The sequence below is a fragment of the Loxodonta africana genome, chromosome 1 (assembly GCF_030014295.1).
Source record: "Loxodonta africana isolate mLoxAfr1 chromosome 1, mLoxAfr1.hap2, whole genome shotgun sequence".
In the NCBI taxonomy this organism is placed as follows: domain Eukaryota; kingdom Metazoa; phylum Chordata; class Mammalia; order Proboscidea; family Elephantidae; genus Loxodonta; species Loxodonta africana.
The window spans coordinates 233,656,429-233,679,343 of NC_087342.1; positions in this window are offsets into that span (position 1 = coordinate 233,656,429).

Consider the following 22,915-nt stretch of genomic DNA (forward strand, 5'->3'; position numbering starts at 1 on the left):
ATGGATCTTGAAGAATGACAGTGGATTATCGAAAACTTAATTAGGTGGTGACATCACTTGCAGCCTCTGTTCCAGATGTGGTTTCATTGCTTGAGCAAATTAATACACCTCCTGATACCTGGTATGCAGCTATTTATCTGGCTAATGCCTTTTTCTCCATACCTGTTTCAAAGGACCACCAGATGGAGTTTGCTTTCCGCTGGCAAGGCCAGCAATACACCTTCAGCATCCTACCTGAGAGCTGTATCAATTCTCCAGCATTATGTCATAATTTAGTCTACAGGGAACTTGATCATCTTCCCCTTCCACAAGACATCACACTGGTCCATTACACTGATGACGTTATGCTGATTGGGCATAGTAAGGAAGAAGTGTCAATGATTCTGGACTTATTGGTAAAATATTTGTGTGCTGTTGTTGTTAGGTGCCATTGAGTTGGTTCTGACTCATAGTGACCCTATGCACAACAACAAAACACTGCCTGGTCCTGCGCCACCCTTACAATCATATTTGTGTGCTAGAGGGTAGGAAACATTAATATGACAAAAATTCAGGCACCTTTCATTTCAGTGAAATTTCTAGGGGTCCAGTGGTGTGGGACATGTCGAGATACTCCTTCTAAAGTGAAGGATAAGTTATTGCATCTGGCCCCTCCCATGACTAAAAAAGGAGGCACAACACCTAGTGGACTTCTTTGGATTTTGGAGACAACATATTCCTCATTTGGATGTGCTACTCCAGCCTATTTATCAAGTGACTCAAAAAGCTGCTAGTTTTTGAGTGAGGCCCAGAGCAAGAGAAGGCTCTGCAACAGGTTTAGGCTTCCGTGCAAGCCGTTCTATCAGTCGGGCCATATAATTTGGCTGATCCAGTGGTGCTTGAAGTGTCAGTGGCAGATAGAGATGCTGTTTGGAATCTTTGGTAGGCCCTTACTGGTGGATCACAGTGCAGACTCGGGATTTTGGAGCAAAGCCCTGCCATCCTCTGTAGATAACTGCTCTCGTTTTGAGAAACAGCTTTTGGCTTGTTATTGAGCCTTAGTAGAGACTGAACACTTAACCATGGGCCACAAAGTCACCATGTAGCCTGAGCTGCCCATCGTGAACTGAGTATTGACTGACCAACAGAGCCATAAAGTTGGACTTGCGCAGCAGCACTCCATCATTAAATGGAAGTGGTATATACAAGATCAAGCTTGAGCAGGACCTGAAGGCACAAGTATGTTGCATGAGGAAGTGGTCCAAATATCTGTGGTCTCTACTCCTGTCACATTACTTTCCATCTCCCAGTCTGTACCTACGGCCTTATGGGGAGTTCCTTATGATCAGTTGACTAAAGAAGAGAAAACTCGTGCCTGGTTTATACATGGTTCTGGGCGATACACAGACACCACTCAAAAGTAGACAGCAGCAACACTACAGCCCATTTCTGGGACCTCCCTGGACAGTGGCGAAGAGAAATCCTCCCAATGGACAGAACTTCGAGCAGTGCACCTGGTTGTTCACTTTGCTTGGAAGGAGAAATGGCCAGATGTGCAACTGTATATTGATGTATGGGCTGTGGCCAATAGTTTGGCCGGATAGTCAGGGACTTGGGAGGAACAAGGTTACAAAACTGGAGACAAGGAGGTATAGGGAAAAGGTATGTGGATAGACCTCTCTGAATGGGCCAAAGAAGTGATTTGTGTCTCATATGAATGCTCACCAAAGGGTGACCTCACCAGAGACAGATTTTAACAATCAAGTGGATAGGATGACGAATTCTGTGGAAACCAGTCACCCTCTTTCCTCAGCTACTCCCATCATTGTTCTATGGGCTCATCAACAAAGTGGCCATGGTGGCAGGGGTAGAGGTTATGCGCAGGCTCAGCAACATGGACTTCCACTCACCAAGGCCAAGTTGGCTACAGCCACTGCTAAGTGCCAAATCTGCCAGCATCAGAGACCAACACTGAGTCCTCGATATGGCATCATCCCTTGAAGTGAGCAGCCAGCAACCAGTGGCAAGTTAATTATGTTGGACCACTTCCATCATGGAAAGGGCTGTGTTTTGTCCTTACTGGCATAGACACTTACTCTGGATACGGATTTGCCTTCTCTGTATGCAATGCTTCTGCCAAAACTATCATTCATGGACTTACAGAATGCCTTATCCACCATCATGGTATCCCACACAGCATTGCCTCAGATCAAGGGGTTCATTTCACAGCAAATGAAGTGCAGCAATGGGCCCTTGCTCATGGAATTCACTGGTCTTACCATGTTCCCCATCATCCCGAAGCAGCTGACCGATAGAAAGATGGAATGGCCTTGTAAAGACAAAACTATGGCACCAGTTAGGTGGTACTACCTTGCAGAGTTGGGGCAATGTTCTCCAGGAGGCTGTATATACTCTAAACCAGCATCCAACATATGGTGCTGTTTCTCCCATAGCCAGGATTAATGGGTCCAGGAATCAAAGGATAGAATGAAAGTGGCACCACTCACTATTACCCCTAGTGACCCACTAGCAAAATTTTTGTTTCCTGTCCCTGAACCTTATGCTCTGCAGGTCTAGAGGTCTTAGTTCCAAAGGGAGGAATGCTCCCACCTGGAGACACATCACTGATTCCATTGTACTGGAAGCTTAGAATGTCACCTGGCCACTTTCAGTTCCTTATGCCTCTGGATAAACAGGCAAAGAAGGGAATTACTATATTGGTTGGTGTGATTGACATTGATTACCAAGAGGAAATCAGATTGATATTACATAATAGAGGTAAAGAGTACGTATGAAATCCAGGAGATCCCTTAGGGCATCTCTTAGTACTACCATGTACTGTGATTAAAGTCAATGGAAAGCTACAACAACCCATTTCTGACAAGACTACTGATTTCTCAGACCTTTCAGAAATGAAGGTTTAGGTCACCCCATCAGGCAAAGAACCAGTTGCTGAGGGCAAAGGGAACACGGAATAGGTGGTAGAAGAGGGTAGTTCTAAATACCAGTTATGACCGCGTGACCAGTTGCAGAAATGAGGACTGTAATTGTTATGAGTACTTCTGCTATATCTGTGTGCATCAAATATTTTTGTTTTCTTTGCTTATAAAATATAAGACGTAGACAGGGCTAGTGCATATTCGGCTGTATATGTATTTGTTGTATCATATTAGGTGCAAGTGTGACTTTATCTTTATTTAGAGATTACATATGGCTTAAGGAGATGTATACAGGTGCCAGGAAACCCTGGTGGCGTAGTGGTTAAGTGCTATGGCTGCTAACCAAAGGGTCACCAGTTCGAATCCTCCAGGTGCTCCTTGGAAACTCTATGGGGCAGTTCTACTCTGTCCTATAGGGTCGCTATGAGTTGGAATTGACTCGATGGCACTGGGTTTGGTTTTTTGGTTTTATACAGGTGCCAAGATGATAAAGGGTGAACTGTGATTGTTAAGGTTGTGTGTCAACTTGTCTGGGCCATGATTCTCAGTGGTTCAGCAGTTATGATATAGTTTGGCAGTTATATGATGATGTGATCACTTTCATGATGAGATTTGATATAATGTGAGCACCTCCATAATGGGATCTACTGTGAGCAGCCAATCAGTTGAAAGGGTGCTTTCTTGGGGGTGTGGCCTACCTACAGCTGGTTCCTGTTTATCTGACCTACTGTTCTTGGGACTTGAGCTAGCAGCTTACCTGCTGATATTGGGATTCCTTGGTCTTTGCAGCCTGTGAGCAAGAGCCCTGCTATCTGACCTTGGGTTCGCCAACCCTTGTGGCTATGTGAATCAGGAGAAACCTTCTGCCTGACCCACGGACTGGGGACGTTCTAGTCTCTACAACCATGTGAGCCATTTTCTTTACATAAATCTCTCTGCATATATATTTATATGCTTTACTGGCTTTGCTTCCCTAGAGAACCCAGCCTCTAACTGTTGCCCAGTAGCAGTGGGGTCTGAGAGGCAGGGACCAGTAGTAAAAAGAACCCTAGTGAGACCCCAAGGTCTTTTAAGGTTCCAGCTATGGCTCTGCCACTAACTGGCTGTGTAGCCCAGAGAGAATCACTTCACCTCTCTGGGCACAGATGACAGCATGAATTAGGCGAGAGGAACTCCCAGGCACCCAGCTCCCTCTTCGGGGATGTAGGGCCAGCCTTCCTGGCAGGTGGCCTCACAATGGAGGGAGCTGGGAGTCACCAGAGTCCTGGCCGGCCTTTACAGTCTACCTTCAATGGCTCAAGTGAGGCTGTCTTAGTCTGGGTTATCTAGAGGAGCAAAAGCAGTGAAGCATATATAGATACATACAGAGAAATTTAGTTCGAGGAAATGGCTCATGCATTTGTCAGGAAATGGCTTATGCAATTGTGGGGACTGGCAAGCCCCAATTCCATGGGTCAGGTGACAAACTGAAGGCTTCTTCTGGCTCACATGGTTTCAGGGACTGGAAAACCCAAAATCTGCTGGTCAGGCAGCAGGCTGAAGGCTTCTCATGTCCCAAGAACTGAAGATCGAGAGTGAAGGATCAAAAGAGAAAAAGCTTTGCCAGAATATCTATTTATATACTGGAGGCAGACCTCACCCTCAAGGAAACTCCCCTTCTGACTGATTGGCTGCTTACATCAGATCACAAAATGAAGGATGATTACATAACGTCTGCCAAACCACTAAGAAACATGGCCTAGCCAAGTTGACATATAGCATTCGCCATCACACAGACTCAGCGGAATCCAGCAGTAGTAAGTCTGATTTTCCACTTTCATAACTTCAATCCTTTGCATCTGAAGAGCCAACTTGGCCTCCAAGAGTGCCTTGTTGTTGTTGTTAGATGTCGTTGAGTCGGTTCGGACTCATAGTGACCATAGGTACAACAGAATGAAACACTACCTGGTCCTGTGCCATCCTCAGTCATTGTTATGTTTGAGCCCATTGTTGCAGCCACTGTGTCAATCCATCTTGTTGAGGGTCTTTGTCTCTTTCATTGACCCTCTACTTACAATCATGATGTCCTTCTCCAGGGACTGATCCCTCCTGATAACATGTTCAAAGTAAGTGAGACGAAGTCACGCCATTCTCGCTTCTAAGAAGCATTCTGGCTGTACTTCTTCCAAGAGTCCCTTACTGTTATACAAATCTCCTGAAGCCCTAATCAGATAACCTCTTGGCTTCCCGGAACACTTCTGCACATATTAACAAGAATGAGACTTAGGAGGACACTCAAGAGAAGACAGCTGCTTTACAAGAGAGTAAATATCTTTTCAATAATTCATTGACCTGTTTATTTAGGTAAGGCTCTTTCTCTCTGGGGTCTCAAAGCATTTTACAAAACTAGAAATGGGTTTTTCTATCTGCCCAAAGGGCTCCAGAGTTGAACCAAAGGCACAGGAAGAGAGAGAACAAAGAGTCATGAAACCAAGTGCTTTTGTCCTTTGCTTCCATGCCCATGGCCACAGGGCTCTGAAATGGCTCCCTTGCTTTCCGTGAATATGGAGTAAGTTCATACCCTTCCAGGTCTGCATCCACATCTATGAATTAAGAAGTTGAAATAGATGCTACAGCTCCTGCATCTTTGGGTGATGCAAACAGATAAATGCTTGCTTGCTTGCTAACCAAAGGTTGGAGGTTCAAGTTCACCAAGAGGTGCCTCAGAAAAAAGTCTGGCGACTTCCTTCTGAAAATTCAGCCATCGAAAACGCTACAGAGCACAGTTCTGCCCCGACACACATGGAATCCTCATGAGTCAGTTGACTCCACTGCAGCTGGTAGTAGGTAGCACAGCTCCTTGGGCTTTACATTTTCATGACTATGAGTGGGGAGCCAGTGGCTGTGAGCTAGTCCATGGCGACAACTGAGGGATGGGCCTCGAGGTCGATCCAGAATATGACTCTGGAGCAGACAGAAGTCTAGTGAGGAAGGGACATGACACTGAGGGCCACTCTGTGGGCATCTCTGGGTGGGAAGGGCTGCCATGTCTCAGTAATAAACTTCTCCTAACTCTGGGGAATAAGGAAGAAGAGGGGCCCCAAGGTGCGCGGTGCCTTACTGAGGGAAGGACATCAGAAAGCTGTGGGTGGATGGGCTCCCAGGAGGAGGAGGAAGCTGCACCATGGGAGGAGGTAAGCCTGGCTAGTGGTTTTCCTCCAAGGAGTTCGGGAAGATTGGCTGACAGTTCAGGGACTGCCTCCTGGTACTCACAACCCTGTTGTCCCCAGGAGGGTTTTGTAAAATACTCTCCTTGTATCCTAATTTCACTGCATTTATTCTTCAATCAGGAATGACATAATCGAACCAGGGCCGTGTTTAAGCAGAGTACACATGGCCTGCATTGATGGCTTTTGTGTGCTCTGTGTGTGGGTTCACCCAGCATCACCTCCCTAGCCCTTTTGACTGAACGGCTAGTTGGTTTGTCCTGCTCATTCTAGAGGAGGGTCACAATGTTCCCTACACCCAGACAGATGGTCACGGCTCCTGGCTGGATTCATAAAACCTTGGGTGAGCTGGACTTACAGTTATAGTGATGCCAAACAAGCAAAACCAGTTGCCGACGAGTCAATTCCAACTGATTGTGACCCTCTATGACAAAGTGGCAGTGCCCCATAGGGTTTCCAAGGCTGCAATCTTTATGGAAGCATATTGCCAGGTCTTTTCTCTATAGAACTGCTGGTGGTTTGAATCGGCAACCTTTCTGGTTAGTTTCCCAACTTGTTAACCGTTTGACCACCCAGGGTCTAAAAACCATAAACACCCAAACCTGTTGCTTCAGAGTCATTTCGACTTATATCGACCCTATACAACTGAGTAGAACTGCCCACAGGATTTCCAAAGCTGTAATCTTTATGGAGGCAGATCACTAGGTTTTTTTCTCCCATGGTGGATTCAAACTGCTGACCCTTTGGTTAGCAGCTGAACATTTCAACCACTGCACCACCAGACCCCAGGGTGATGCTAAAAACAAAAACAAAAAACCTGTTGCTGTCGAGTTGATTCCGACTCATAGCAACCCTATACCACAGAGTAGAACTGCCCCATAAGGTTTCCAAGGAGCGCCTGGTGGAGTTGAACAGCCAACCTTTTCGTTAGCGGACATAGCTCTTAGCCACTATGCCACCAGGGTTTCCAGGGTGATGTTAGCACGTACCAATTCCAAAATCTGCCTGCCAGGTTCTGTGTGCGCTGACTGAACTGAAGCCAGGAGAAAGATTCAGGAGGTCTGAGGCATATGGGTGGACTTTTTGTCATGTTTTTTGATAAAAATCTTAGACTTGTCATATATAAAATATTAAAATCTTAGACTAGTTATATATTAAATATTCATAAATTGGCCCAATTTCTTTTTTTATTGATTGATACATACAAACACATGTGTCTCAGCAATACAAGTCATGTCTACCATAAAAACGATACTGTTTCGATAATCGTTCTTGCCGAGACATAAGTCCTACCTCGTTTCCGGTGGCAGGTGCTCCCCCCAGCTCCCCAGAAGGAAGCCCATGCTGGCAGAGGCATAGCGAGGGTAACCAGCACCCAGGGGCAATCGCTAAGTTGCGTCCCCCTCCCCCCTCCAATTTCAAGATGAATAGACGTCGAGAGCAGCAACTGGTTAACAGAAATGCCTTCCTCCCTCCTATCCAGCCACCTGCCTCAGTCAGGCACCTTTCATGTTTGTGACACCTTGGAATGTCATTCAGCTCCTCATCTGACCACCCCCTTGAACCTGCATCCGGCGGCAAGCGCCCCCTCTAGGCGCCCCCCTATGCTTTTGCATGCTGGCCCTCACTCACACACTGGCTAGCTGGGGGTCCTGGGCCACCCTGAGCCTGGGCCCAGAGGACAGAACACAGCCTTTCCCACCCTTGCTGGCCAGAGCCCCACTGCCAACTCCAGATCCCAGGGCCAGCTCTCAGGCTTGGGTCTCACCAGTGAGACCCAGGATCAGATACCCCAGGGCTGCTCCAGGGGACCACTTCTCCCAGACCTCAGCAGCCAGGCCTAGGCTTCATCATTGCAAAGGCAGCTCATTGTTTTAATGAAGTACTCCATGCTAGGCACTGTTCTCATGTAATCCTTCCACAGCCCCCTGAAGAAGGTGTACTCTCAGCCTCATTTCCAGCTGGGGAAGTGGAGCCACCTGCTCAGGGGCACGCTGTCAGCAGGAGGCAGAGCCGAGTTCCAAATCAGGTGGTCTCGGCAAGAGCACCTGTTCCTAAGCACTGTGCCAACAGTTCCCCACTTGTGATCTGGGGGCCCTGGGGGTCCCCAAGGCCCTTCCACAGGGTCTTTAAGGTCAAAACTAATTTTGTAATAACACTAAGATGCTACTTACCCTTCTTGCTCTGATTCTCTCAGGAGCATACCATGGAGTGGTCCAAAAACGACCTGCTATGAGATGATGTCATTGCTCTGGCAACTCCTGGAATCTAGGCTTGAGTGTTCTTGTGTTTTAAACATTTCTTAGTTTTAATTTCTAGTAAGTAAATATTGATAGACAGAGCCCACCCAAAAGTCCCTTAGTAGTGCAGACAGTTAGCATGCTTAGTTGCTAAATGAAAGGTTGGAGGTTTGAGTCCACTCAGAGGCCCCTTGCAAAAAAGGCCTGGTGATCTACATCTAAAAAGTCAGCCACTGAAAACCCTATGGAGCACAGTTCTACTCTGACACACATGGGGTTTGCATGAGTCAGAATTGACTCTATGATGACTTTTTTGTTTTTGTTTTCTTTTGTTTTTAAAGCTCTTTGAGGTTCTGGTAATTTTTAGAGTGTAAAGAGGTCTTTGGACAAAAAAAGGTGGAGATCTGCTCCTGTGTGCTAAACCACCTCTGACTCTGCTGAGTCCATGTTGGCCCCTGTGGTCCATCCCAGCCTTTCTGTTTGTTTCCTGTAGTCTGAAGCCCATCCCTCAAACCCAGTCTAGTGTAGCCAAGGTACTTGGACCCTTTGGCCGCCTCCTGTCCACCTGATTCTTACATACTACTGTCACAGACCCCAGCTGGGGAGATGTCTTCAGCTCACACACATGTCTATAGACATGCCATGGCTGATTAGTATGACACTTGTTCTGGGCCAGGGCTATCAAATTCTCCCTTGGGAACTTGAAACTTGAATGGAAAGAGAAACTGGAGGTTATTGGGTCTGCAACATTCCAAGGGTAGAGAGCTAGAAAAAAGATCCCTACTAAGGCCTCGACATTGCTTTAGATTCTGTGCTGGTTCCAGAATTGGGTTGTTCAGCTCTTCTGTTAATTCTCTGAGCTACCCTAATACCTGCCAAATACCCTTGTAGCGCTTAAAGTTGCTGGCAAAAAATCAAAACAAAGCAAATGCTTAACTAATAGGAAAAATGTAATATACTCTCCATGGATCCCCAATCCATCTGCTTATTAAAATCTACTGACTTATCTTTGAGCCTGGCAGCTGACTTGTTGCTCATCTTTTAACTGGAATTGCTGTGTCTATTGGTCATTGAGCCCTGGTGGTACAGTGATTAAGACCTTGGCTGCTAACCAAAAGGTAGGCAACTCTATGGGGTGGGCCTACTCTGTCCTATAGGGTCACTATGAGTCAGAATAGACTCAATGGCAATGGGTTTGGTTAGTTTTTATTGGTCATTGAGCATTACCCACTGACCACTCCTCCACAACCAGCCTCACCAGCCATTTCGGACCAGCCCTGCTCCAGTGGGCAGCCTCAGTTTCCGCCTCTTCCTTGCCTGTCCTGTATCTCCTTAGAGGAAGCATCATGCCTCAAGCCTTAAGATGGGACAAATGAAACTTATGGTATGATTGGTCTAACCCTTTGAAATATCTTATTCTTTTGGCTCAAACTCCCACTGAGAAACCTGAGAATCTCCCCTGAGAGTCCAACTGACTGGCACAAAATCCTCCCCTAGAAACAAACTGGCTGTAACAAAGCACAAGAAAGTTTAATTAAAGGAATTTTAACAAACACTAACTGCTGTGTGTCTGGAAAGATGCATGAATTCTATGTTCTACAATGAGTATTCCTTCTATGGTGTTGACCATCTTCAGTGGGTTGAAAGATTTGTCACTGTCTTAATCTTCAGAACATGTGAATGTGACCTTACCTGAACAAAGAGTCTTTGAAGATGGAATCAGGTTGAGACAAGATTATCCTGGGGTATCTAGGTGGCTATGTCCAGTGACAAGTGTCCTTGTGAGAGACACAAAGAGAAGAGACACAGAGAGAAGGCCACGCAAAGACAGAGCCAGAGATTGGAGTGATGTGGCCACAATGCCAAAAGCCACCAGGAGCAGGATAAGCCTTCAGAATCAAGGCAGTCACTTGACCTCTTATCAAAATTTTTCTCCACTGCTTCACTTCTCTCTGTCTCTCTGTAACCCAGCTACCTTTACTTGTGCCAAATAACTAGAAATGGCCACCTGTATAACATCAGTTCCAACCTCCCAATTTTTTTTTAATTTTGATTGTGGTTTAAGTGATAGTTTACAAATCAAGTCAGTCTCTCATACAAAAATTTATATACACCTTTCTATATATTCCTAATTGCTCTCCCCCTATTGAGACAGCCCGCTCCTTCATTTACTCTCTCTTTTCGCGTCCATTCCACCAGCTTCTGACCCCCCGGCCTCTCATCTCCCCTCCAGATAGGAGATGCCAACATAGTCTCAAGTGTCTACTTGATCCAAGAAGCTCATTCTTCACCAGCATCTTATTCTATCCCATTGTCCACTCCAATCTCTGTCTGAAGAGTTGGCTTTGGGGATGGTTCCTGTCTTGGACTAAGAGAAGGTCTGGGGGACATGACCACCAGGGTCCTTCTAGTCTCAGTCAGACCATTAAGTCTGGTCTTTTTCCGAGAATTTGGAGTCTGCATCCCATTGCTCTCCTGCTCCCTCAGGGGTTCTCTGTTGTGTTCCCTGTCAGGGCGGTCATCAGTTGTAGCTGGGTACCATCTAGTTCTTCTGGTCTCAGGCTGATGTAGTCTCTGGTTTATGTGGCCTTTCTGTCTCTTGGGCTCATAATCACCTTGTGTCCTTGGTGGTCTTCTTTCTCCTTTGCTCCAGGTGGATTGAGACCAATTGATGCATCTTAGATGGCTGCTTGCTAGCGTTTAAGACCCCACATGCCACTCTCCAAAGTAGTGGGATGCAGAATCCAACCTCCCAATTTGCCTTAACTCAGTTCAAGTAAGCAACAGAGTATCAGCACCTCTAAATTCCAATTCAAAATTCTTGGAGTTGTTGTTGTTGTTAGGTGCTGTTGAGTCGGTTCTGACTCATAGTGACCCTATGTACAACAGAAGGAAACACTACCCGGTCCTGCGCCATCTTCACAATCATTGCTATGCTTGAGCCCTTTGTTGCAGCTACTATGTCAGTCTTTCTCGTTGAGGGTCTTCTTCTTTTGCACTGACCCTCTTGGAGACAGAATCTAATTGGGAGAGATCCCTGGCTAAGATCTATGGATAGACTCAGGACATACACACATGGCTAAGAGGTCCCATTGGTTGGCAGTAGGATGGTTCTCCAGGAAGGGTTCACGGGTCTGTTAGACACGAAAAAGTTCTACAAGAAGAGCCAGACAATGCTGGCAACTTTTCTGGCAGGAGGCACAGACCTTGAATAAGGTGGTGTGTCTTCTTGAAACTCTGTGCTCACAGAAGGCTAAACTTAGTATGGCCTTGCTTTGATCTCACAAGTGTAGCTCTTCACTCCCCACTCCCTTTCTTTTTAAATTGTCCCCTATTGGGCCAATACAAAAGAAGTTATTTTTAAAGACACAATCCTTAGCTTTTTTGACTCTCTCCTACCCTGTGTGCCTCTGGCACGCCCAAGTCAGATTCCTCATCTTTTAGTCAAGAGTCTCCACTAAAGCATTTGTGCTAACAAGCCCTCCCTCCTGCTCTCATCCCATCTTTCTTCACCTTTGTTCCTTTAGACAAAGTACAAATGGGGGAAGAGAGCAGATACTGAGCCCACCCATCCCTTTTCCCACCCCACGAGGGGCTTCTTGTTCCATCCTAGCATGGTTTCTAAGTACACATGCCTGGAGACTCATTTTCATACCCCTTAGATATGAGCATGGTTTGCACTTGACTATTAACCTAAAGGGTGCTGTTCCAAACCCGCCCAGCAGCACCATGGAAAAAAGGCCTGGCGATCTGCTGTAAAGATTACAGCCAAGAAAACTCTATGGAGTACTTCTACTCTGTAACACACAGAGTTGCCACGAGCTGGAATTCACTCGATGGCAATGGGTAGGCATGAAGTACATAATTCAAGGTTCTTCCCTACTTCCCAGAGCTCTTAATAGGCTTCCTTTACCCCCCAGGAGCCCTCAGGATAAACCTATTCTGTTTTTGTGCAGGGGCATGGGTGTGCAGTTAAACATGCAGCACACAAATTAAAACCCACATTTTCAAGGAAGCGAGAGAAGCAAAAATAATAAAGGGGGAAAACAGGAAACATTATGCCTGTGGTAACTCAGGTGGGACCTTTGAATTTCCACTCTGCCACACTGGCTTCATGGCCCACTGCACCTCCATAACGGAATGGGAACCATCTCCCAAGCAAAGGGCAAAGTACCCTGTTAGGTCAGAAAATGAATAATGATGAACCCTGGGTTTAGTCCTGGTTGGATTAAGGATTAAAAAAACAATTAAAATTTGGAAATTTGTTTTAAATGGGTGGTTAATTGCTGTTGAGCTTTAAATATTTGAGTTTATTAATTTCTCCCTCACCCCATGAATTATATTTCAGCAACATTCCCCTATTATTAGGCCATTAAATCAGACATATCAAAAAGGAAGCATTTATTTATATCTTCGGAGACATGTATGTCTAATTAAGATAGTGTTACCATGCATATTTTATATTAGGGAAATGCCTGTGATTTCAGTTTAGTCAGCTCTGAAGGGCTTTAATAAGTGCTCAGAAGATTTGACTGGGGCTGGGTAAGGAAGACACCCTGTGTCTTTTTGAACAGTAATTTCTTAAGAACTTTCGCCCTGAAGGAACTTTCATCCTAGACACCGTGGAGTCCCCTTTCAAAGTTAAAGAATTCAAAATGGCAACCTGCAGAAAACAAAAGGTTTGGAAGTTGGCTGCATTACCGAAATGTGTTAACAAAAGTAGTAAAACTAGCCGTTATGTAAAGAACACTTCCTGCTAGCCACAAGCTCTTAATATGCATTACCTCATAGGATCCTCACACCAGCCAAGGGAGGAGGCCATATCTGTACCGCCATTTTACTGTTGGGCAAAATGGTGGCTTCACGAGATTACGTCATTTGCCTAAGAGGCAGAGCCAGGGCTAAACAAACGCCTGCCTGATGGGAGCCCATGTTCTTTCCTCTTTGACCCACTTCACAGCCATGAACAGTTAGTACATTCTAGAACGCAGCGTGCATGCTCAACCAGCAGGGGGATGAAGACTGGTTCTTGGGGAGCAAGAAAAAATCATACTCTTTTTATGTATAAAGTAGAGATGTACATGCAGTACATAAACAGACATACAACAAATCCGTGGTATTAAAATTTCATTGGGGCAATTAGGAAAAATTGTCTAAAATGTCGAAAAGAAAGATCGGTACTGCTCTAGAGAAACGGTAGCAACGTGCTGCCCCAGACAATCCAGTCCCGCTCACCCTGACGCATAACTGTGGTTAAGAGCATTCTGCACACCTATTGTTGCTATTATTTTACTTCAACAGCTCAGATAAGCTGGACATGAACGAAGTGGTAGCTCGCTATGACAGTAGAACCTAGGCACTGATGTTGGACTGCAAATTTTGTTTTGCTGTGGTGACTTCCTTATAGGACGAACTTTTGTCCGAAGATAACGAATTCCCATTTCTAAAGAATGATGAAGTCATATGTGTGGGACCACTCCAGTCCTGGAAACCATCATGTGATGCTCCCTGTTTATGTATGTTCCGGGGGTTCTTTAGCGTCAGCTTCTTGATTCTTTTTTCTATAATATGGTACAGGGTGATGGTGGAGAAAGTATGAGTTTGGGTTACATGCCTAAAAAACAAAAAACTGCCCCATGGAATTGATTCCCACTCAGCGTGGAACTGCCCCATAGGATTACCAAGGAGCTGCTGGTGGATTCAAACCAATGACCTTTCAGTTGGCAGTCACTCTAACCACCGCCCCATCAGGGCTTCTTGGGTTATATAGGACAAGCAAATTCAGGATTGAATCATGGCTCTATCCTTCCAGTTCGTAAGTACTCGGGCAAGATATTTAATCTCGAACAGTCATTGTTGTTGTTGTCAGTTACTGTCAATTTAATTCTGACTCATAGCAACCCCAAGTAAAAGAGTAGAATTTCTCCCACAGGGCTTTCTTGGCTGTAATCTTTATGGGAGCAGGTCACCAGGTCTTTTCTCCCTTATAGCCACTGGTGTGTTCAAACTGCCGATCTTTTGGTTAGCAGCTGAGTGCTTAACCATTGGGCCACCAGGGTTCCTGGTCCCCCTCTTAATTGAGCCATATTTAATTTTCTTTAGACTTGTTATCAGTTTTAATCTTTTTCAAAATTTGTACCCCCAAAGCTCCTGTTTGCATTGATAAGCCCAAATTCCTGTGGTATGTCAAACATTTTACAAATTTTTTACTCTAGACCTGCACTGACCAATATGGTATCTACCAGGCACATGCTGCTATTTAAATTTAAACTAATTAAAATTAAGTAAAAATGAAAATGTAGTGTCAGTCACACTAGCCAAGTTTCAAGTGCTCCATAATCACACGTGGCTAGTGGTTACCCATCGGACAATGCAGATAAAGAACATTTTTGTCATTGCAGCAAGTTCAGTCGAATAGCACTGCTCCAGAGGCTGTAAAAGAGCCCTAGTGGCACAGCGGTTAAAGCACTCAGCTGTGAATTGAAAGGTTGGCGGTTCGAATCCAACAGCTGCTCCGCAGGAGAAACATGTGGCAGTCTGCTTCTGTAAAGGTTTACAGCCTTGGAAACCCTATGGAGCAGTTCTACTCTGTCCTATAGGGCCACTATGAGTCGGAATCGACTCAAAGGTAGTGGGTTTGGGTTTTTTTTTTTTTCTTTTGAGACTGTAAATTCCAAGAAGTTAAGGAACATGTCATAAATGAGTGGTTATCTTTCACTTAACAGATTTTCAATGAGCACCAACCATGTGCGGTCCCTGTTCTAAGCACCAGAGATGATCAGTCTTCAAAACACAGCTCCTACCTTTAAGGAACTGTTGCTGTCATTATTACAGGCTTTGGATATTTCCCAATGAGTGGGACAGTACAGCACAGTGTTTCAGAATATAAGCACAGAGTCAGATGGACATGGATTTGAGTCTGAGCTGAGCGATATGAGTTGTTATTGGTGTTGTTAGGTGCCGTCAAGTAGGCTCTGACTCCTAGCAACCTTATGTACAACAGAGCAAAAAGTTGCCCGGTCCTGTGCCATTCTCACAATTGTTGCTATGTTTGAGCCCACTGTCGTAGTCACTGGGTCAATCCATCTCATTGAGAGTCTCCTTCTTTTTTACTGACCCTCTATTTTACCAAGAATGATGTCCTCCTTCAGAGATTGGCATCTCTTGATGACATGTCCAAAGTAAACAAGATTTAATTACTTTCTCTGAGACTTAGTTTCCTTAACAGTAAAAAGGGTATACTAATAACTTCACAAGATTCTTGTGAAGATTATTTGCAGAAATGGACGTGAAGGTTTAATGCAATGTCTGGTAGTAAGTGCTAATAAATAACTTCTATCATTATTAAAATAAAAAATAAGTCAGTTCCCCTAATTACTAGTTTGTTCACGAAATAGGATATTTTGTCTAATGTCCAGGATTTATTAGTTTGTTATTATGGCTCTATCCCAGGATATTCCTAGAGGTTATTTGATAAAATAATTCTAAAGTCATATTTAAAGTGCCATAGGAATCCATTCTTTAATTCACATTTGATAATCAATTGCTCATATATAATCTCAACAACGTACTTACTGGTTTTGGTTGATACAATTATAGAGTCTTGGGAGCTTGAAGAGCTATTAGAGAAAATACAATTGAAGATACCTCTTATAAAGATAAGGAAACTGAAACCCAGTAAGAAGGAGTGATTTGCTCAAAGTTACACAGCTATTTAATGGCAAAACAATGACTAGAATTTAGATCTCTAATCATCAAATGGAGCCCTGGTGGTGTAGTGTTAAGTGTTGGGCTGCTAACCAAAAAGTTGGCAGTTCGAATCCACCAGTCGCTCCTTGAAAACCTTATGGGGCAGCTCTACTCTGTCCTATAGAGTCGCTCTGAGTTGGAAGCAGCTCGACGATAACAGGTGTGAGTAATCATCAAATAAAATGATCATAGCATTTCAACACATTTCCTTCCCTCCCAATCTCTTTGGCAGCTGCTCCATCTTTCAAAAGAAAATTTCTATTAACTTTTGATTATCCATAAAGTGAATATTTTGTCCTCACCACTAGCCGCTGAAGTATTCATTCAAAATAATACAGAATTTTAATCCTGTGAAAGCAGTCTGGGGATTGTCATGCTAATCATCGTCATCATCCCCTATCGCAGCCGAGGTGGCCCAAGATACCTTTATGCCTCTATTAATTTTACTGGTTGTAACAGGTGTTCCATTTACCTTCTCATCACTTCACAACTTATCCCTAAAACTACATGCTTGAAAGAGGAGTCACTTCTTCCCCTTGACACTTATTTTATCTACAGTGCTAGGTATCACGAAAAAAGAGACGTGCCAGAGTTACTCCTTTCTTTTCTGGTCACTGAATAGAAAAGAACCTTTTGCTTTCAATCATTTTTAGAGAAATACTCAAATTTTGACAGAAAAAATAGTAATGTTAAGAGAAACCACACATACAAACCCTTTGATACAAAGAAGGGAATATAATCCTCAGCTAGGTTTGAACTTTCCTACCAGAAAATAAAAGGTTTTACAAAGTGACAGACTTTACTTGACGGGCATTAAGGTTGTGAATAAAGAAAGGTTTTTCAAAAAAAAAAAAAAAAGACTTTTTCTTGTCCTCCAGAGTCTAAAACTCTTTTATATTCACATTAGAAAGCTCAGAGGATGAAAACTGCAGTCAACTCTGGATTATTCATGTGCCACCAGGATCTTTTTCATCTCTTGCCACTAAGGTGGGTCTCTATCCAATTATTTAGTTCAGGCCAGTGAAGGACATGGGAAGTTTTCCCTCTCCTTCTACCCTTCCTCTAGCAGTGGAAGGAAGAGGTCAGAAGGGTACAAGTGTCTAAAAGAGCAGAGGGAGAGACAGACATTTTCTCCCTCACTTGTGGGAGAAGGGGACACATCAGCATTTCAAAGCCAAATAATATGGGAAGAATAACTCAATCACCAACAGCTGAAATCACTAACATGGGCAAACTCTGGATGGCTGTATGTATTTGATTATCTGTCAGAATTTTTTTTTTTTTTTAAGAAATAAACAACCTAGTGTCTGAGTACCAATATAGTTCTGTCATGTTTATATGAAACAAGTATGTAGTTATAGATCAATGACATCATAAAAGGGATGAGAATTACACTTGGGTTTTGAAAAGTTGTATTTTTTAAGGCATATGGTTAGTTTTTACATTATGATTGAAGTTTTAACAGAAAGCCTAGCCCTGGAATTAGACTCTGATTTAGACAATCATAAAGTACGCATATTCCCTTTGGAATCTTGTGGCACTTGGCATGTATAAAAATGTCTCAACAGGAAGAAGAGGGAAGAGAAGGAAGCGTATGGATAGTTAGATAAAGATAAAGACAGTTAGTTAGACGAAGTCACAAAATAGTCCCCATCTCCTCACACACACATGGAGCACACAAGCAATAGTAAGTTCATTTTTACCATTGGGCGCTAACTGAATTGCTGCCTTTGTGTCTTCGACTGATGGGAAAGACACAGTGAAATGGATGTTCTCACAGAGCTGCACAGAAATGGATATTGATTTCTGTTTGGATAAAGATAACATGATTAAACCTGACTTTGGCTCTGTAACGATTTCCTTAGGATTAGAGTAATGAAGGAGTAGGCCTTCCTGCCCATGTATGAAGAATGTAAAATTAGAAGCCAGAATTAAATTGGGGGATCCCTGGGAACATACAGAACGATTTAGTAAAGGAGATTTTACCTACTGTGTCTGAGGGGCTGGTTCTATGCAGGCCCCCAGTAACCCAAGCTCACCCCATAAGCCTACACTGGAAGCACCCAAATGAACTTCGACATGTCACTATTGCCCTCTGTCACCATTCTTGGCTTTCTCTGGGCTAAGCACCACTCACTCTGGCTCCGTAACTTAGCTCCCAATTTTTTAAGTTACTGTAATTTATGACATGGTCTGGACTCACTTGCTGGCCGTGACCTTGGCACTCACCCCAGAATATTATTTTCAGTATTTATCCTCTAGCCTCTCCCCTTGCAGCCATGGGCGGGAGGCACTCCATCTGCTTACAGCCCCACACCCCAGGTCCCGAGGGACAAAGGCGAGGGCAAATCTATTCCAGTTTTTGGTCCCTAATTCCCAGTCAAGTGTGGGATGCATATGGGAATGAGGCAGGGCAACGAAGGGGGCAAATTTGCCCTCTGTGCACCCTACTCTTATAACGATGTGCCAAATGCGTTTCTGCTGGCAGCATTGAAGGTGTCTGCCCACTCCTCCTGCAGAGGAACTTGGCATCCACTGAGGTTTTAATCCTTTGGAGAGACAAATCGTACACATGTAGCAACTTGAGAAGAAGTACAAAGCTATGCCTGGGAAGTGCTAGTGTGTATTCGCAGATAACATGTTCCCACAAAATTAAGAAGCACGCCTAAAGAGAGAGGGAAATGGAACAGATGTCCTAGAGCAGCAAGTTTCCATCCAGTTTTGAGGCTATGATAGACCCGGATCGGCAGTGAGAACTAAAAGGAGATACGTTCCAGGAAGACGGTGCAACGCCAGTCAAGGAAGAGGCTCCGGGTTTACTGACAAACAAACTGAAGTAACTCAAGTATGGAATGTAGTTCTGTCATCATAGGGCCACAAATAACTCTATACAACTGGCACAGCTGTTGCCAAATGGACACAGCTCCATAGCAGAGAAGTATTACCACGAAGAAAACTGTTCAAGAATGGAAAAGCTCTTCAAACAGACCTAAAAGAAACAAGTAGAAAGCTTAACCTAGTGCAGGATCAAAGAGTTCGTATTTGTGTTGTTATCATACTGTTGTTTCTTTAGGTGATACTCTAAAACATAGCCAGCTATGTGCACATTATAAATATTTTGTAACTTACACTTTTCTAATTGAAAAAAATCACAGGGATAGTCCCAAGTAAATCACAGGCGTGATTTAGCAGGAGAAGATAAAATTTTAAATATGAAAAAATTATCTGAAATAGTGCTGTTTACTCACAAAATAGAATCCTTGCTCCTATACTTTAATAAGATTATAAACTGGAATGGTTTAAGTTATTGGCCCTGATCAAATGCAGAGAAACCAGATGACTTAGTTTATCTTTTATCGGCACAGTACTGTGAAGTCTGTAAAGCACGCTTAAATCCGTTCTGTAGCTTGTTCCTCGTATCAGCAATCTCAGGCAGGAGTAGGCTTTATTATTCCCATTTGACAGAGAACTTAATCGATTGAACTGAGGTACTTTCACTTCATCAGAGAGGGCAGAGGGAAGACCAGCACTCAGGTCAAGGTCAATCCTCTGTTCTTTGATGAGCACTTACTGTTTTAGCCACCTTCCTCTTTTCTGAGGACACAGCCTCTGTCTTTGAGAACACTGCTTCTGTCCCTCTCAACCTTGGCATTCTAGTGGGGGCTCTTGGTGGCAGGACCCCAGAAACGGCATATGACCCAAGATGAGCCAATGAGAGTCTTTTCCTGGACTTTCCAACTGGTGTCAGGCATAGGGGAAGGAGGTGGGCAATTTTAGTTTTTTTCTTCTTGTAGCAAAGTTGTGAGATGTCAGGTACAGGAGTTGCTGGTGGCTGTATCTCCAGCTGTGGATAGGAAGTTTCTCTGAAAGAATAAAAACAAGATGCAGTAAGACACGGAAAAGTCAGTCTTGTTAGCATTCAAGCTTCTTGTTCCAGGGGTTATTGAGGCTCACAGGCTTCCTTGTCCTTTTCATGGTTACTTGAGACTTATAATAAATTTCTTATTTTTTTTGGATTAAGCTATTTTAAGTTAGGTTTATGATACTTAAAACTAAAGAGATCATAATATATATCTGCCCACAGGGTTACACTGCAATATCACTTCCCTCCTTAAGAGTCTACTATGATCCCCCTTCATATATGAAAAAATAATGGATCAGTAAGGTTAAATAAGTTGCCCCAAGTCTTACACTCAGTTGTTGGTATAATTACGTTGTTCACTAGTACATGTTGTTAGGATCGTATCTATACATTAATTAATAGTTTTCACATACACTATCTCCTTTGATTTCTATGGCGAGCCTTTGAGACAGATTGAGCAAGTGTTGCTAGCCCTAAATTTAAATGATAAAATTGAGTATCAGAGAGGTTAAGTGACTTCCTCTCTGGCAAACTATCAGCAAGTGATAGAACAGGGCTTGAACCCACATCTTCACCCAGTGCTCCTTCCAACCATTGCACATCTGTGCACAAAACAAACAACATAACAAGCAACACAAAGCCCAGACAGGCACACACACAGGTATTTATTTCAATTAAAATAAAAATTGAATTCAGTGAAATAGTTGTCCTTCTTAGGATTATTTTTAAAAAGTGTTTTAAGTTATTGCTGCTCATGGTTATTTGTACTTTTATTTCCTGCCAAAACATTGGTTCAGGAATCACTGAACTCTCTTGCAGTTCTAACTATGATAAAATAGCTCCCATTATCCTGAGCCTTGATAAAATATAAATAGCTTGCACTTTGTCTCTCTTGGTTTTGATACCTAATGGAATGTGGAAAAGCAAGATGACACATAAAAGAAAAGCAAAAGATAACTAATTCAGAGACTAACTTTGGAAAAGCTCCAAAATTAGATCATGTAATTAGTTCACAGTTTAGAAGCCTTTGGTGGAATACTTTTATAAAAACAAATTCCATTCACATAGTTTAGGAAGAATGAATGATTTTATAGAGGAATTATGCTGAAAATTGAGAATTATGTAAGTCTTATTCTTCATTTTACTCTCTTATGTCAACTGGCCTTAAAAATCAAGACAACCCAAGAGCTGGCATGAAGTAAAACTGTTTCCTAGACAAATCCATGACGGATACTAAAATTGTAGAAGGGAGGTTGCAGCAAAGATAGAGAACTTTTGCAAGGCAAGTAGCTGAGGTTGGGAGGCTTCACATTTGATCTGCCTGGTTTTCATGACTTTGTGAAATACTGTACATGGGTGAAAAGAGTGAAAGTTTAGGCTAGATCACTGGTTTTCAACTTGTATTTTGTTGTCGCTGTTCTAGGAAGTCTGCTATGCAGAACAGTCAAAGGTGGAATTGCTGTGATCTAAAGGGTTGTTTTTTTTTTTTTAAAAGGGTTAGGGAAGGGGATTCTGAACCCCAGTGTTCTTCAGTAGCCACTGGCCAAGATGAACTCTAAGCAGCTTCCCCACTGAAAGCATTTATGACTGTCAGTATCAGCTACAGTAAACCAAATGCTTCAGTAGTAATTAAAGTAAAACGATCATAACTTGAAATTTTACTCCATGGGCATTCTTATGGGAATTCAGATTTCAGATGCAACTGTGTAGATAAAGACTCACCATTACAAACAAACCACGCAACTGAGTAAGTCAACTTACTGGACTTTGAAAAGAAAACGTTTAATTTCTTTTTTCTTTCACGAAATTGAATGGCTGTCTGTGTGGCCAAAATAAAATGATTATTTCGTTGTGTGAATACTTCTTGGAGAGCCCTCCCCCCGCCGCCCATTTACAAACCAGCTATTTTTAGACTAGTCTGTACATGGAATCATTGTCAGAGAATAGTGGGAAGACAGGTCAGGGTAGTTTTGAATTTGGCAGTTTGCCAGTAAGCTTTTAAATTCAATTTGGATTTAGGTTCCGCTGTGAAACATGTATCTCAGTTGAGGGCAATAACAGTTCTAGGTTGGAAAAATATCACACCCACTCCCGGTGCTTTCCTGAAAACAGCTGAGGGCTAGCCTGCCAGTTCATATCATGTTTGAGAACCGTGTGTAAACATTCTGAAAGAGGCAGCATTTTTAAACTTTGAAATGAGTTGGGTGAAGGCTTCCAGGATCAAATATTTGAAAATGTTTGAGCAACAAAAACCCGGCCATGAGATAGACCTTTGTGAAAAAGGATACTGGATGCCACACTGTCATTTTCAATATTTCAGCTCTAAGTTAAGACTCTATGGAGGTTTTCATTTATTCCTTGCTGTTTTAATACAAATCCAGATCTGTTCTGTTTTGAGGAGAGATGATGTCCTGAAATGCTTTTCTATTTGCGTGAAACTCCATGGTAATGAAGGTGTAATAGAAAAAAAGAAGAGTTAGATCAAAAGAGGAGGACTTCAAGTTTAGAGAGTGTTGCCTAGGTTTGGTGTGCATCTAGCTGTATGCGAAATATAATGGATTTATTGAAACGTTCCAATTTTGTCTATACTGCTCAAATTATGACTATTTCACTGAACATTTTTGTTTTGTTTTGAAGTCAGGATATGCACTCTCTGAACAATACTGATACATACATTCCACGCACATCACAGAACTAAGCACTTATGACACTGGGGTTCTCACCATGAAGTTCCTGGGAGGACAGCCATCAGGAGACACCAAAGAAGCTCGCTGACCAAGAACAGACATTTTCTATTAACAAACATTAGTGCTGATTTCTATCACACAATTAACTCCTGTTTACTGTAGAAAACATCAAAAACTGTAACAATAATGAAATAAAAATCCTTAGTTTCTAAGTTTTCCCCATTAGAAATAATAACACTGCTGTACCTTTGCC